General features: G+C 38.7%; 1 long non-coding RNA gene across 6 annotated transcripts in view; it reads right to left on the reverse strand.

Moving 5' to 3' along the window:
• The window catches only part of LOC108581646, a 441,215-nt gene that overhangs the window by 160,827 nt on the left and 267,523 nt on the right, over window positions 1-12,865 (reverse strand). For 5 of the 6 annotated variants that reach the window (XR_004178266.1, XR_002516662.2, XR_004178268.1 and 2 more), the window contains one exon: window positions 436-7,285. This is a non-coding gene — a long non-coding RNA (uncharacterized LOC108581646). Of the gene's footprint in view, window positions 1-435; window positions 7,286-12,865 lie in introns of those variants that run through there. The other variant, XR_004178269.1, reaches the window with a different exon arrangement.

Raw genomic sequence — 12,865 nt, forward strand, 5'->3', positions numbered from 1 at the left:
TACGGCCCAGGGGCAAAATTTAGCCCACTGCCTATTTTTGTATAGCCATGAGCTAAGAATGTCTTTTACATTTTTTAAAGTGGGCTTAAACAAAAGAAAAGTTATATTTACTGACAAATGAAAATTGTATTAAATTCAAATTTCAGTGCCTGTAAGTGAATTGGGTTTTGGTTGTTTGTTTTTTGGTTTTGGTTTTGGTTTTCTTTTGTTCTTTTGTTTGGTTTTTTGTTTGTTTGTTTGTTTGTTGTTGTTTGTTTGTTTTTGAGACAGAGTCTTGTTCTTTCTCCCTGGCTGGAATTCAATGGTGTGATCTCAGCTCGCTGCATCCTCTGCCTCCGGGTTCAAGGGATTCTCCTGACTCAACCTCCCAAGTAGCTGGGATTACAGACACCCACCACCACACCCAGCTAATTTTTATATTTTTATTTGAGACAGGGTTTCACCATGTTGGTTGGGCTGGTCTCAAACTTCTGCCTCAACCTCCCAAAGTGCTAGGATTACAGGCATGAACTGCCGCGCCCAGCCATAAGTGAAGCTTTATGGGAATACAGCCACACTCATTTATGATGTTTTGTCTGTGGTTGCTTTACACTCCAATGGCAGGGTTGAGTAGCTGCAACAGAGATTGAATGGCCCACAAAGCCTGAAGTATTTACTATCTGGTCTGGCCTTTACAGGAAAAAAAAAAAAAAAAGGGCCAAGCATGGCTTCATATGTGGCTTTGCTACAGGCACAAACAAAAGGAAGTTGGGTGCCACTTGCTCCTGGGAGAAACTGAATGTCAGGGAAAGTGTAGAAAAGCAAACAATTCTGCTAATATAACAAGTGTAGCAGAGATCTTAGCAGTGCCCCCAAGGCAGGACACTGGAGTAAATCAGTTTCCACAGCTGACATTATCTTATTTGTATTATTATATAAGTTAACTTTGATGCCTTTATATATTGGTTGTGTAGTGCCAAGTGACTGTTAGGTTTTCTGGCACATTAACTATCATCAGATGTTCAGCTGTGTGTCTGTCATCAGGGAAGCCACTTGTAGCCTCTCCAAGAAAGGCTGGCTACCCGTTGGTTACATTTTTATCTTCCATGATATTCTTCTTCCTAAGATTTTTCTTTTAAGAACTGAGATATGCTCTAGAACAAGTCACATTCTTGAGAAGCATTTCTCTCCCAAGTAAATGAAAGACAAAGCTGTGTCTCTATAACCACATTGGTTCCTGCTTGCTGGACAGCACTTCTGAGACCCATGTCCAGTCCTGCCTGACCGCTGTCTCCATGATCAACTACATCTGTTAAATGTTTGTTTCTTTCCCTGGTGTTTGTTTTTTTGTTTGTTTGTTTTATTTTTTTACTTTATTTATTTATTTTTTGCCTTGCTCTTTTCCTCCCTTCCTTTCTGTCTCTCCCTCTAAGTACAGATTTTGAAATCTGATAAACCCAAGGTCGAATCCCAATATCTCCATCAGTAGCTATGCTTCCTTGGTCAAGTCATATAACCTCTCTAAGCCCATTTTCTCACCTCTAAATTAAAGATAAGCATAATCATCTTGAATATATTTCAACATCTTGGCAGTATTTCAAGCATTCAATATGTTCTCAATAAATAGTAGTTGAAGGAATGGTTGACTATAGATAGATATCGATATAGATACAAATATAGATATTGATATATTTATTCCCATATAGAAAGTGCTCAGTAAACACTTGGGCCAGCTTACTGTTTACTTATCCATCCCCACAATGAGCACTTATCAAACACAACTCCATGATGAGCTCTATGCTAATATTATGGGACCTTAAAAGGAGGTAAAATATGTGAAAATTGTTACTGCTTCCAGGACCTACACAAATCTATATGGCCAAGATCTAGGTCACAACATGACAGATTAGAAAGTGCTAATTGTCACATCTAGCATTCAGTTGGCACCCAATATATTCTGACCAAATTGATCCAAAATCTAAGCCATAAAGAGCAAATTGTGAATGATTAAGAAAAACTGGTAGAGATAAAAAACAGAAGATAAAATGAGTCAGTGGCGGGGGAGGGGGGGGGGAATGTCTTAGGGAGGGGTGGGGCTTTTTAGAAGAAGTCTGGAAGTGAATTGGTAGAAATGAAGCAGAAGTGCTTTCCAGAGAGGAGGACAGGCAGGTGGGTCAAAGAGGCAACACTGGGGCATCAAAGGCAGTTGCACAATTGAAGCAGCCTGACTCTGGCATCACACAGACCTGTCAGATTTTAATTCCTCCACTTTCTAGCTGCACAAACTCAAAAAAACTTACTTAGCCTCTCTAATAATCACTAATAAAAGAATACTAAGATCTACCTTACAACATTATTGGCACATACAAATGTCAAGAATTTGTAACAATTGTCACAGTATCATTTAAGTTTAGGTAGTTGCAGTCATTTGCTGTTGGAGAGTTGAATGCTCTTCCGACCAGGGAAGCCTTGAAAGAAAGATGGAAGCTTTTAGTGTTGCACTCGTGTAAATTCAGCACCCTCCACGAGGAAAGCCTGCCATGTAAATGTCAGTGATCCTTGGGGGTTTGTCTTTGACCTTCTTCTCATCTCATGGCTGACCAACTCTGCTTGGGTGGTCTCTGCTGGTCCAGTCTGTACTGATGCTGCATGAAAGTTTAGCTACCCAGACAAATACCTGAGAGTCATTAATACCTCCTGTTCATCCTTCACCAACCTTCTTTTTCTTCCCAAATAGTTAACCAATTATTCTGTCAATTCTACCTTCTCAATAGCTTTGGTATTTCCTCATGTTTCTACATCCTCAATGTCATTGATTTACTTTAAGTCCTCATCACCTCTTCCGTCAATGTCATTGATTTAGTTTAAGTCCTCATCACCTCTTCCACTGGGTACGTCAATTCTCTTCCTTGACTCCATTCTGCCCTGCTGTTGGAAGAGCACTTTTCCTCAAAAACAAACCTGGCCATGCCACCCTCCTGCTTTAGACCCTTCAGGAGAAAGGTCAAACATTAGTGCAATGAGCAAAAAATTCATGGTCTTGTCTCTTGCCAGATGAAAATGGCTTTTCACACATGTGTATGTATGTGTGCATGCATATACCCATGTGTGCACATGCACACACACACCATGTTCACTGATCTTCTTCCACTTCCCCTTGTTCCCTCTCCCTTCCTTTCTTTTTATCCTGCTACTTCTCCAACAGAAACACTCTTTGTTATTTTTTAAAATCTGGCTAACACACACATACACATCCTTCAGAACTCAGCCTGGATGTCACCTGCTCTGGGGGAAACTGTCCCTAACACCTTATTCTTTCCACACTGAAGTGAGAATCCTCATCCACTTTGCAACAGTTGAACTTAATCATGTGTCTGTTTGTCTGTCTTCTCCCTCAACTCCACTAATCTATTTGTGTCCTAAGGGTAGAGGCCATGTCTTCATCTTTGTATCTCTGGGAAAAGGGTATCAATGGAGTATGGAGAGGCTCCATAATTGATGAGCACATAGATGGATGAGAGGCTGGTTGGATGGCCAAGTGATGAGAGTTCAGAGACAGATGTGTCTATTTGAGAGGCCTCAGCTGAGGATTTGTTTGACATCATGAGTGTCTGTATTTGAGGAGAATTATAGTAAAAAAGAAAGAAGACTGAGGTTGGAGTTTTGAAAGATGATGTAGGGCAGTGGGAGAAGGAACCACTGATGAATGCTCTAAAAAGAAATTAGGGTGGCGCTGGAATGGCTCTAACATGTGACGGGCCATGATGACAGCAGGTACAGCTTCTGCAGCACAGAAGACACCTTAAGAAAGATGCATACTCTCTGACCTGTTCACCTATTGAAGGGATAATTGTGAGAATAAAAACAGAACTAATCTAACTATCTACCCACAGGAATGGTTAGGTAAATAATGATGTATCCACATCATAGGATATTATATATCTCACTCTCAAATTATAATTACAAATAATCTGTAAACATATTAAAATATTGCTTAAAATATTTAATAAGATGTTCCAAAGAGAGTTAGGGAAACCAAGGCAGTGCCATGTTATGGAAATCAAGAAGAGAAAGACTGCCAAGGAGAAAAGGGCATCAGCCCAGTGATATGACAAGGGAAGTCAAGGAGAATGGGACAGGTGACTAGGCTTTGAGGACTTGGGTGTCCCTGCTCTAGACTGACCCCGCTGTGTTTCTCAGTGGTCACTCATGTGTCCATGTTTTCCCTACTCCCTGGAGCATAAGTGTCCTAGAGGAAAGCACCTGTCATATTTGTGCCCAGTGCAATGCCTGGCATCATAGTTAGGCCTCTTTCCACTGTACCATAACATCGTTCATATTATCAAGTAGGTCACCAACATCATCTTTACTAGTTTTCTCTAACTTCCTATTTCTGAGATGGAGTTATCATGCCCCTCATCTTGCAAAATCACAGAAGGGCTTAGTGATTTATTTCCCTTGGTCACAGAGCAAAGCATTGCCCCTGTCAGAGTGAGCACCCCCAGCCCCCTGGACTCTACCCTGCCCCTGATCCAGAGTCCTGGCCTGTGACTTGTCAATTAAATTATTCTCTTTATGCATTTAGTAAGGGTGGTTAATTGTTTAGTGTTCATGCAATTACTGTTGTCTCTGTATTTTCCCTATGTGTGTTAATTATGCTATCACCAGTTGTCTGTGCCCCTAGAGGGCAGGAGCTGTGGCTTTTTCTTTTAACATTTTCAGTAGTGCCAAGCTGAGTGTCACGCCCTTAATCGATTGTCTGAAGATGATGATGCCTCTGGGAAGGACAGTGGGGATGACTCCATATTCATTGCTCTTTTTCACATTTCCTGCTAGACTTTTGAAAGCCAGTTCTTGGGGATATTGGAAAGACCAGTGGCTGTGAATTATGAAATGAAAAAGGTCCTCCTACTGTCCTCCCCCAGCTAGACATAGGGGAAAAGAGGCACACACTCCTGGCTTCCAGGGTGCTTAGTAAGAGGACCCAGATATTTAGCTGAATTAAAGGGTGTCCATAAAAATATAGGACATGGAATAGAGGATGGAAAAATAGGACACCTGAGAGGAAATTTTCTTCAATGGGTGGTATGGAGGGACAGAGTAGTAGAACCTCCAGGACCTCAGTGAGCCAGCAGTTTCTATCTTCCCATTTTACCCACAGAAAAACTGAGGATCAGGTACAGTGAGTGAGTGCCTCACAGCCTGCCATGGCAGAGCCTGACTGGCAGCTGAACATCATTACTTATCATGGACAATTATTACTGCCATCCTGTGCCATAGTACCCAGAGAGCAAAGGGGCACTTACCCCATGGTATAGGGAGTAAGTAGCCTACTTTTTCCAGGGATTGAGGAAGAAGACTCAGTTTCCCTACTGAGGCCACTCAAGAAGGTTTTTATGGTACTCACAAAGTCAGTTTATCCCTAGGCACTCCTCTCAACCAAACATCATCATCTAACATCATAGCAAAGTTTCCAGTCTGAGAAATTATACAATTAAAAGCTACCAAGAATAAAAAGGACTTGAGAATATTGACATCACCATGGAGGAAAAATTGTGTTTCCAAATAGTTAGAAGAATAAGACAGGTTTCACATGAAATGCACCATAGGACATCCCCTCTTTCCATTTGTGCTAAATTTCAAATTTGGTTCTCCAGGATCATATTCAGATTCATTTTATCTCTTGCTGTGGAGTTAAGTCACTGGTGCCTCCGTTTACGTGGTCTCCTGGTATGAATCTCTCTGAACCCACCTATTGTCATGTGATAGACTTCGTTCTTTTAAAGGAGTCCTGAAACCCAAACTGCAATTCCTGTTTGGCATTTGAAACAGTGCTATTTTTTTAACAAGGCAATACTTTACTACTTTGCTACTCCCAGGGCATTCCAGGTTCCCCTTTTGAACAAAATGTAGACTTCTCAGGATCACCAAGATAAAGAGATGCCAGCCAAGAGACCAATTCCTATATAGCTCTGCGTGTTGCCAACATAATGACCAAACATTGAACCCAGTGTTCAAATAACTAAGGTAGCCACTCTAACTTTTGTGGGTTATGCTGTTCCTCAGTGGTAGTATATGAGTATCTGAAAATCCAGTAAAAACGTATGTAACTTTTTTCAATCACAACATATGAAATCTAAAAACTCTTAACCATATAGATGCTTGGCATTGGATAGACGCAGATTGTTTCTCTATTGCATGATTTTCTACTCATACGCACTCAAATATATTAAGTAGCAGGGAGATAGAGAGAGATTAGGGGAGTGTGATGGACCATCTGATTTCTTTTCTCTTCTGGAATCCAAGAGTTTCCCCCGACTCTCTGGCATCCCATTCAGTGTCTGGATCTTAGGTCTCCAAATGTATTTTTAGTGTGGGTGGTAGATGTCAGCCACTTTGTGAGCAGTAACAATGGTGCTGGGGATCCCTGTATTGTATTGCTAAACAATATTTGGCAACCTCTTGCCCAGGGTGTTACTTCCTTCTGATGCTTTGAGGTAGCATGGTCTTCTCTCTTCTCTCTAGTCTTGTGGTTTTGTTTGTTGCATTTGGGTTGTTGGCATGGCTGAAACCCATCCCAAAGAGGATGTTCATTGAAATGTCAGAGGTGAATGATTGAAAATGGGCACAAGAGCTTTTGTATAAGGGCTTTGGCAGGTCATTATTGGATTATTTCCCAATAAATGTGTTCCAAATCTACCCGATGCACTGCTGAACAATGTGCCAAACTGTTCTGGGGCACTAGTAGATGCTAATGCTTCTCACCAGTGGCTGCTGGCTTTCCAGTCCATTCCTTTGTGAGGTTACAGGGCATTGACTAAACACAGTGACTTTTGTATTTGTCATAATTAGGAGAGCATGGCATTTTTTTCCATACAAAAAGAGCTCACGTTAGGTTATGTGTTCTTCAGTCATCTCAAATATTGATATGGATTCTATTCACACAAGCTGTGTCCTTTAAAACCAGGAAGGCACCCCAGAAAGCATCAAATAACCCCCAAAAGTATTTTTAATGGATATGATGTCTTAATGCAAACATATGACATTAAAATATCATAAGCCAGGCCTGTAGCACTTGGCATGCTTTATAGAATAACTTGATGATGGTTTCAATTGTGTGATGCAATTTTTGATACATTTAAATAATAGCATGGAAAGAAATGTTCTTTCCATTTGGTTTGAGGACTGAGTGGTTTGCATATGCACTTACCTACCAGCTGACATCAATTAAATTGCTGGGCTTCTCTCAACCACAGTTTTCTTTCTGATATATTGGTGACTCTAATACCTACATACCACAGGATTCCTATAAGAATGAAATGCAATACCATTAGAAAATGCATTTTATAAAACACTATAGGAATTTAATGGGTATGTATCATCATCTTATTTCCAAGCAGGTATTCCTGATTCTAACACACACAAAAAATTCTTAAATATCACTGCCATAATAAAAGCAGATATCCCTCTGAAGCCCAAGAATAAAAGTTGGCAGGTGACCCTAAAGTTGAAAAACCGGAGTTCAGTTCTCCCAAGTGCATGTTGAGCTTATTTTTGTTTTGAACAGAGTAATGTTAAAAAAAGAAATCAAATGCTCTCCACTACCACTTTCTTCTATACATTATTTAATTTTCCCTAGCTTTATTAAAGTATGATTGACAAGTATATATTTATGGTGTACAACATGATGTTTTGATCTACATAGACATTCTGAATGTTACATATTACAGTCATGGATTGCTTAACGACAGGGATACATTCCAAGAAATGCATCATTCTGATATTGTACAAACATCATTGGGTGTACTTACACAAACCTAAATGGGGTAGCCTTCCACACACCTAGGCTATATGGTGTAGCCCATTGCTCTGACCAGTGTTGTATATGTTGTCAGTCATTGACTAAAACATTGTTATTTTAAAGAGCACTAGTTTTCTGGGGTCTGTATTTTTCTCCCTTTCCCATTAATGGTAGACATTGGGAGTCTACATTAGTGCTTTCTAGCCGCTGAACTGTCAGAACATTCCTGGCTAATATACATGCCACTGGATGTATATATCACTAACACATAAGCCAGTTAGTGAATTCAGCAAAGGGAAGATGATGAAGTTGCAGGTTTTGTTTTTTTCTTTTTTCTCTTCCCTTTTTCTTTTCTGACCTTTCATTTGATTTTCTTTACTTCCTTTTTTTTATTTGATGTTTATAATTACAAATATTTCGTCTTAGTGAATTATATGATTTTCTTCAAATAAGCTTTGGATTATATAAATTCTGCCAGTTGGGTGCCAGGAGTGGCAAGTGCTCAGCCTCTGTGGAGATATGCCTTCTCACTAAGTCCAGGTGTTCACTTCTCCTATCTAATTATATGAAACCAGTTTCTGGCAGGTATGATATAATTATCACTGTCTATCTTCAAAAATGTTAAGGGCAAGGAAACAATTTTATTAAGGTATCTATTCCACCAATAGAAAATATGGTTTCCATTTTACTCATCTATTAGGGCATTTTGACACTTGCCAGGTGTATATTGAGCCCTTGTTATGTGCCAGGCACTGTGCTAAAGCCAAGGTCAAAAGTAGAGGGGTGGCAAGTGAGTTGCCTAGGGCAAGTAGTTACAGAGGTGCTCACTCGCATAAGCCTTAAAGTGGCTTCTTAATGTTTGCACCCTCGGCACCTCACCCACCTCACCTTAGTTTCTGCCAGGTAAGCACTGAGATATAAAGGTGAGAAGACATGGTGTGACCTACAGGGACACATGCAGAAAGGGGACAAACACTAAATGAATATAATCCATGCAAAATGACCAAATGAGTCATGGGGGGTAGAAACAAAGTACTCTGCTTGGTGAAATGTTAATATAAAGTAATTAAAAATGAGTATGATAGAGTTATTGGCAGAGAAACCAACTATGAGATTATATTATTTTTTGAGGGTCTAAAATAAAATGAAAGAAAGGAGAATGAAAGTAGCATTATGCTGCCAAACATTCAAGTTGAGTGGATGAAGTGGGTGTAAAATGGAGAGGAAGGGATGGTATTTTAGGCTAAGTCCTTGGTGTTGGCATCAAGAGATGGATGGTGACTTCCCAGTGAGTCCTCACCACATCAACAGAGCCCTGCTGCTCAGATGTTACGCTGACTTCGAAGCCTGTCCTTACATTACGAAGCACTATTCAACAAAGATAAAAGTTTGCACCATGGTGTCTTTTGTCCCCCAGAACTGTATCCTGCACCTCTGAAAATCGTCCTTCCACTTTTTGTAATGAGGAAGTAGAAACATAAAAGAACAATGCTAGATTTTCTTTATTAAAAATATGAGGGGAAAAAAAGAACATTATGTTTGTTATTGTGGGTATTTCCAAAGAGGTAACTAAAATTTTATGGCAGCCTTGTTAGTAACTCTATCAATCACCTGACAGCATCTCTGTGTTAAAATCTCTTCTGCATATAAGCAGTAAAATGAAGCACACATTGGAAATTCTGATGATTTCAAACTTCAGACTTTCTTTTAAAGTAATAACTTTAATTCAGTTCTTTCTGGCATAAACTTTTTCATCCCATTATGTCAAAAATTGTATTATCCATCCATTTGTCTGTCAGAACGTCTCCCTGCGGGGCGATAGACTCCTGGATTCTCTACTCTAAACCTCCCCATTACATCCTGCTATCAAGAGTCACAATTTTCCACGAAAGTCTCTGGTGACTTTTGACAATGTTTTATAGAGAACTAGACCAGGAATCGCAGAGTTAAAGGAAATCTTCCATTCTGGCAATGAATATGTAATAGGCATTACACTGTGCAGTATTCCAAAAAATGTAAGGTTCATTAAGTCTTTCTAAAGCAGGGACTTCCGTGTAGCTTTGAAGGAACCTGTCTTCACAATGGCATTAGCAAATGGCACTTTGGGGCACAGAATATTAATATTGCACATTAAGGAACAAATTTGTTTAAATGCTGTATAGCTATATGTTGATGCAGATGATCCAGAAATAAATAAAAAGTGAATAGTTGTCCAACTTTGTATGTAAATTGCCTTTTGCTTATATACATAAGAATGCTTTTTCCTCCTAAATTCCTTCATATTAGCAAGCAGGAGTGTAACTAATATATAAACTAAAGTCATTCTCTTTAATGAGAATGCTAAATATTTTAAAGAAATGCACGGCTGTGAAATATTGTCAAGGGCATTTTTATACTTAAGTTTAAGAACGCTTATGACTTAACTGTTGAATTATTTAACATATTCAGCCTGGAAGCACTATTTATGTATGTTTTTTAATGTTCTTACTTATGTTGGCTTTTTTTTGCTAAGGATTTAGGACCTTTGATTTCTGTTTATAAAATTTACATTTTTAATCTCCTATTTCTATGTATTTCCCATTTGACAGTAGCAACAATATCCAGAAGGAAGGGGAAAAAAAGGAAAAAATCACATGGAGCCTGAAACAAGGGCTGTACATGAGAGAAACTTAAGCCTCGCTGCAAAGGGAATGAAGTCAACTTTGGGAGCAAAAAATAAAAGTCCTTTTCAATGAACCACCTGTATAACTAAAATAATAGACACAGCAATATGCACCTGCTTTCCCAGCTTTTCTCAAGGAAGCATGCAATACGCAGGGAGCAGGATTGCCCTGTGCAGTAATGTAATCCTATACAATCAGCATTTGCTACTTTGAGTTGTCAGCTTCTATTTTTCACCCATATATTGTTTTGCAATTATCGACTAGCCACAAATTTATTAGAGCAACATAAAAACACATTTTCTCTCATTTTTATTTAATTAACCTTGATTCATATTTCTTAAATGTTGAAGGATTCCTCAAAGATTTGGGAGGGATTCTGAGTGGAACACCTATCAGTGCTGTTCAGGAAATGGAAACTGACAAGCAAAGGTAGGGTAAGGGCAAGTTTTATTTTAGCTATTCCTATTAAATTCTACTCATGTGGTTAATAATATAAAAATTGTCCAAGTGACTTGGGATGGAAATGCACCTAGAATCTGCTTGAAGCATTTGTGATTCTATAAGGACTATGTTTGGAAGAAAGGATGGGCAATCTTTAAGACTAGCATGTTTTTGTCTACTGATATTTCATTTTACAAACTATATATATGTATACACATATGGATGTATGTATATCATACATGTATTACACACACACACATATAGTTCAGTTTTACTAATGGTACTGAGCCAAAATTTTTCTTCTGCACTAAATCTAAAAGGCACAATAATGAGGCCTCTAAGGGATGGGGCCACGGTCATGCAGTCAGGGGAGAAACCATTAGAGGTCTTCTGAACATTGATTTTTCACTTTCACTTAGTCTATTGTTATTAAGCTTACTTTTTAAAAGGGTACCCTGATTAAATGAACTTTGAAAATGCTGGATTAAACAAAATTCAGTAAGTTGTTTTCAGAGCCTTGAATAGATGATTGTGTTTTGTGAATCCTCAAGCAAAAATGGTAATAGCTACCATTTTCCAAACATTTTGACTAGGAATCTCTGTTTCTTTATTTTTTTTTCCAGAGCACCTCCAGGTGAGTGTTCCACAGAGCACACTTTGGGAAACAATGATTTTGTCAATAAACTCTTACTGAACCCGGCCTATGGAATAGATTCTGTGTCAGGAGTTTATTGTTTCAGACAAATATGGTTTGTTATCAAGACCACAGTGTGAAAAGAGACTTTGTCACATTTATGCCCCTAAATCGTCACAATGTCTAACATATGTATGTGCTTAAGAAACATGTATTGAATGAATGAATACATTAATTAAACAATCTAATGATTTATACCTAAGTGCATTTGTGCAGATGATTATATCATTTTTATATTTATTTCATATTCTAAAGAGATTAATATATTATTTAGAGAGATTGGGTGACAGTTAGTATCCCTGTCACCCAATCTCTCTAAAATTCTGTTTAAGGGAAGAACCTAAAGGAGCAGACGTTGATTTAATTGTGTGAACGATTAGAGATCAAAACTCAACTGCTTATGTATAATGACCATGCTCCTGACTCATCATTACCAGCTGTGGGGAGGATTTGGCCCTTTAATAGCTTTTTCCTTTTGTATTCTCCACTTGCCTCTCCATAAAACATGCATATAACATCAACTTCACAACAGAAGGGCACAAAAGGGGTCTGGGTAAGGCTAGGCACTTTATCTTTCACCGGATTATAGAGGTTTACTCTGTGCAAAGCTAATGGCCTTATAAAGACCATAGGCAATGGGTGCCTCAGGTAACTATGTATCAGCTATTGTCACCATACTCTAAAATTGACATCCTCATTTTTGAGGTCTGAAGACATACTTTTTTGTTACATAGCTTCATGGCATGTGTTTATAAAATATATCAATTTAAATTAATTTTGTTTTGGAACTATTAACACAATAAATATTCTGGGACAGCTCAAGGTATTTGAGTACCGCATTGGCCAGAATTGCAAATGAATTCACCAGAAAATAAATGAATAACTAAAGTCACTAAACACCTGCAAACCATGGGCGTGAGGATATTTAAATGAATAGCAGCATTTCTTTGTGTTTATGCAATTTTCCCTCAAAGGTAGAAGGAGACTCACTAAGTAGAGGTGCCTGAGTCACCCTACTGGCTTGGTCCTGCCTCCAAAATTTCATTTGTTTAAAAAAAAAAAAAAAAAAAACTTATCATGGATCAAGAATCCATAGACTCCTCAGAAGGTATGTAGAAAGAAAACAGCCCTATGACTTCATAAGAGTATACAGAGCAATTTGGACGTGCAGATTCAGTGGGTAACACATGAAAATGGGCCACAGCTATTTCCATTTCTCCACAGCAGAGCGTGTCCCACCATCATCTCAGAATGCAATGAGCTGCCTGAATAGTTTACCTGGAATGA

The sequence above is a fragment of the Papio anubis genome, chromosome 14, assembly GCF_008728515.1.
Source record: "Papio anubis isolate 15944 chromosome 14, Panubis1.0, whole genome shotgun sequence".
Taxonomy (NCBI): domain Eukaryota; kingdom Metazoa; phylum Chordata; class Mammalia; order Primates; family Cercopithecidae; genus Papio; species Papio anubis.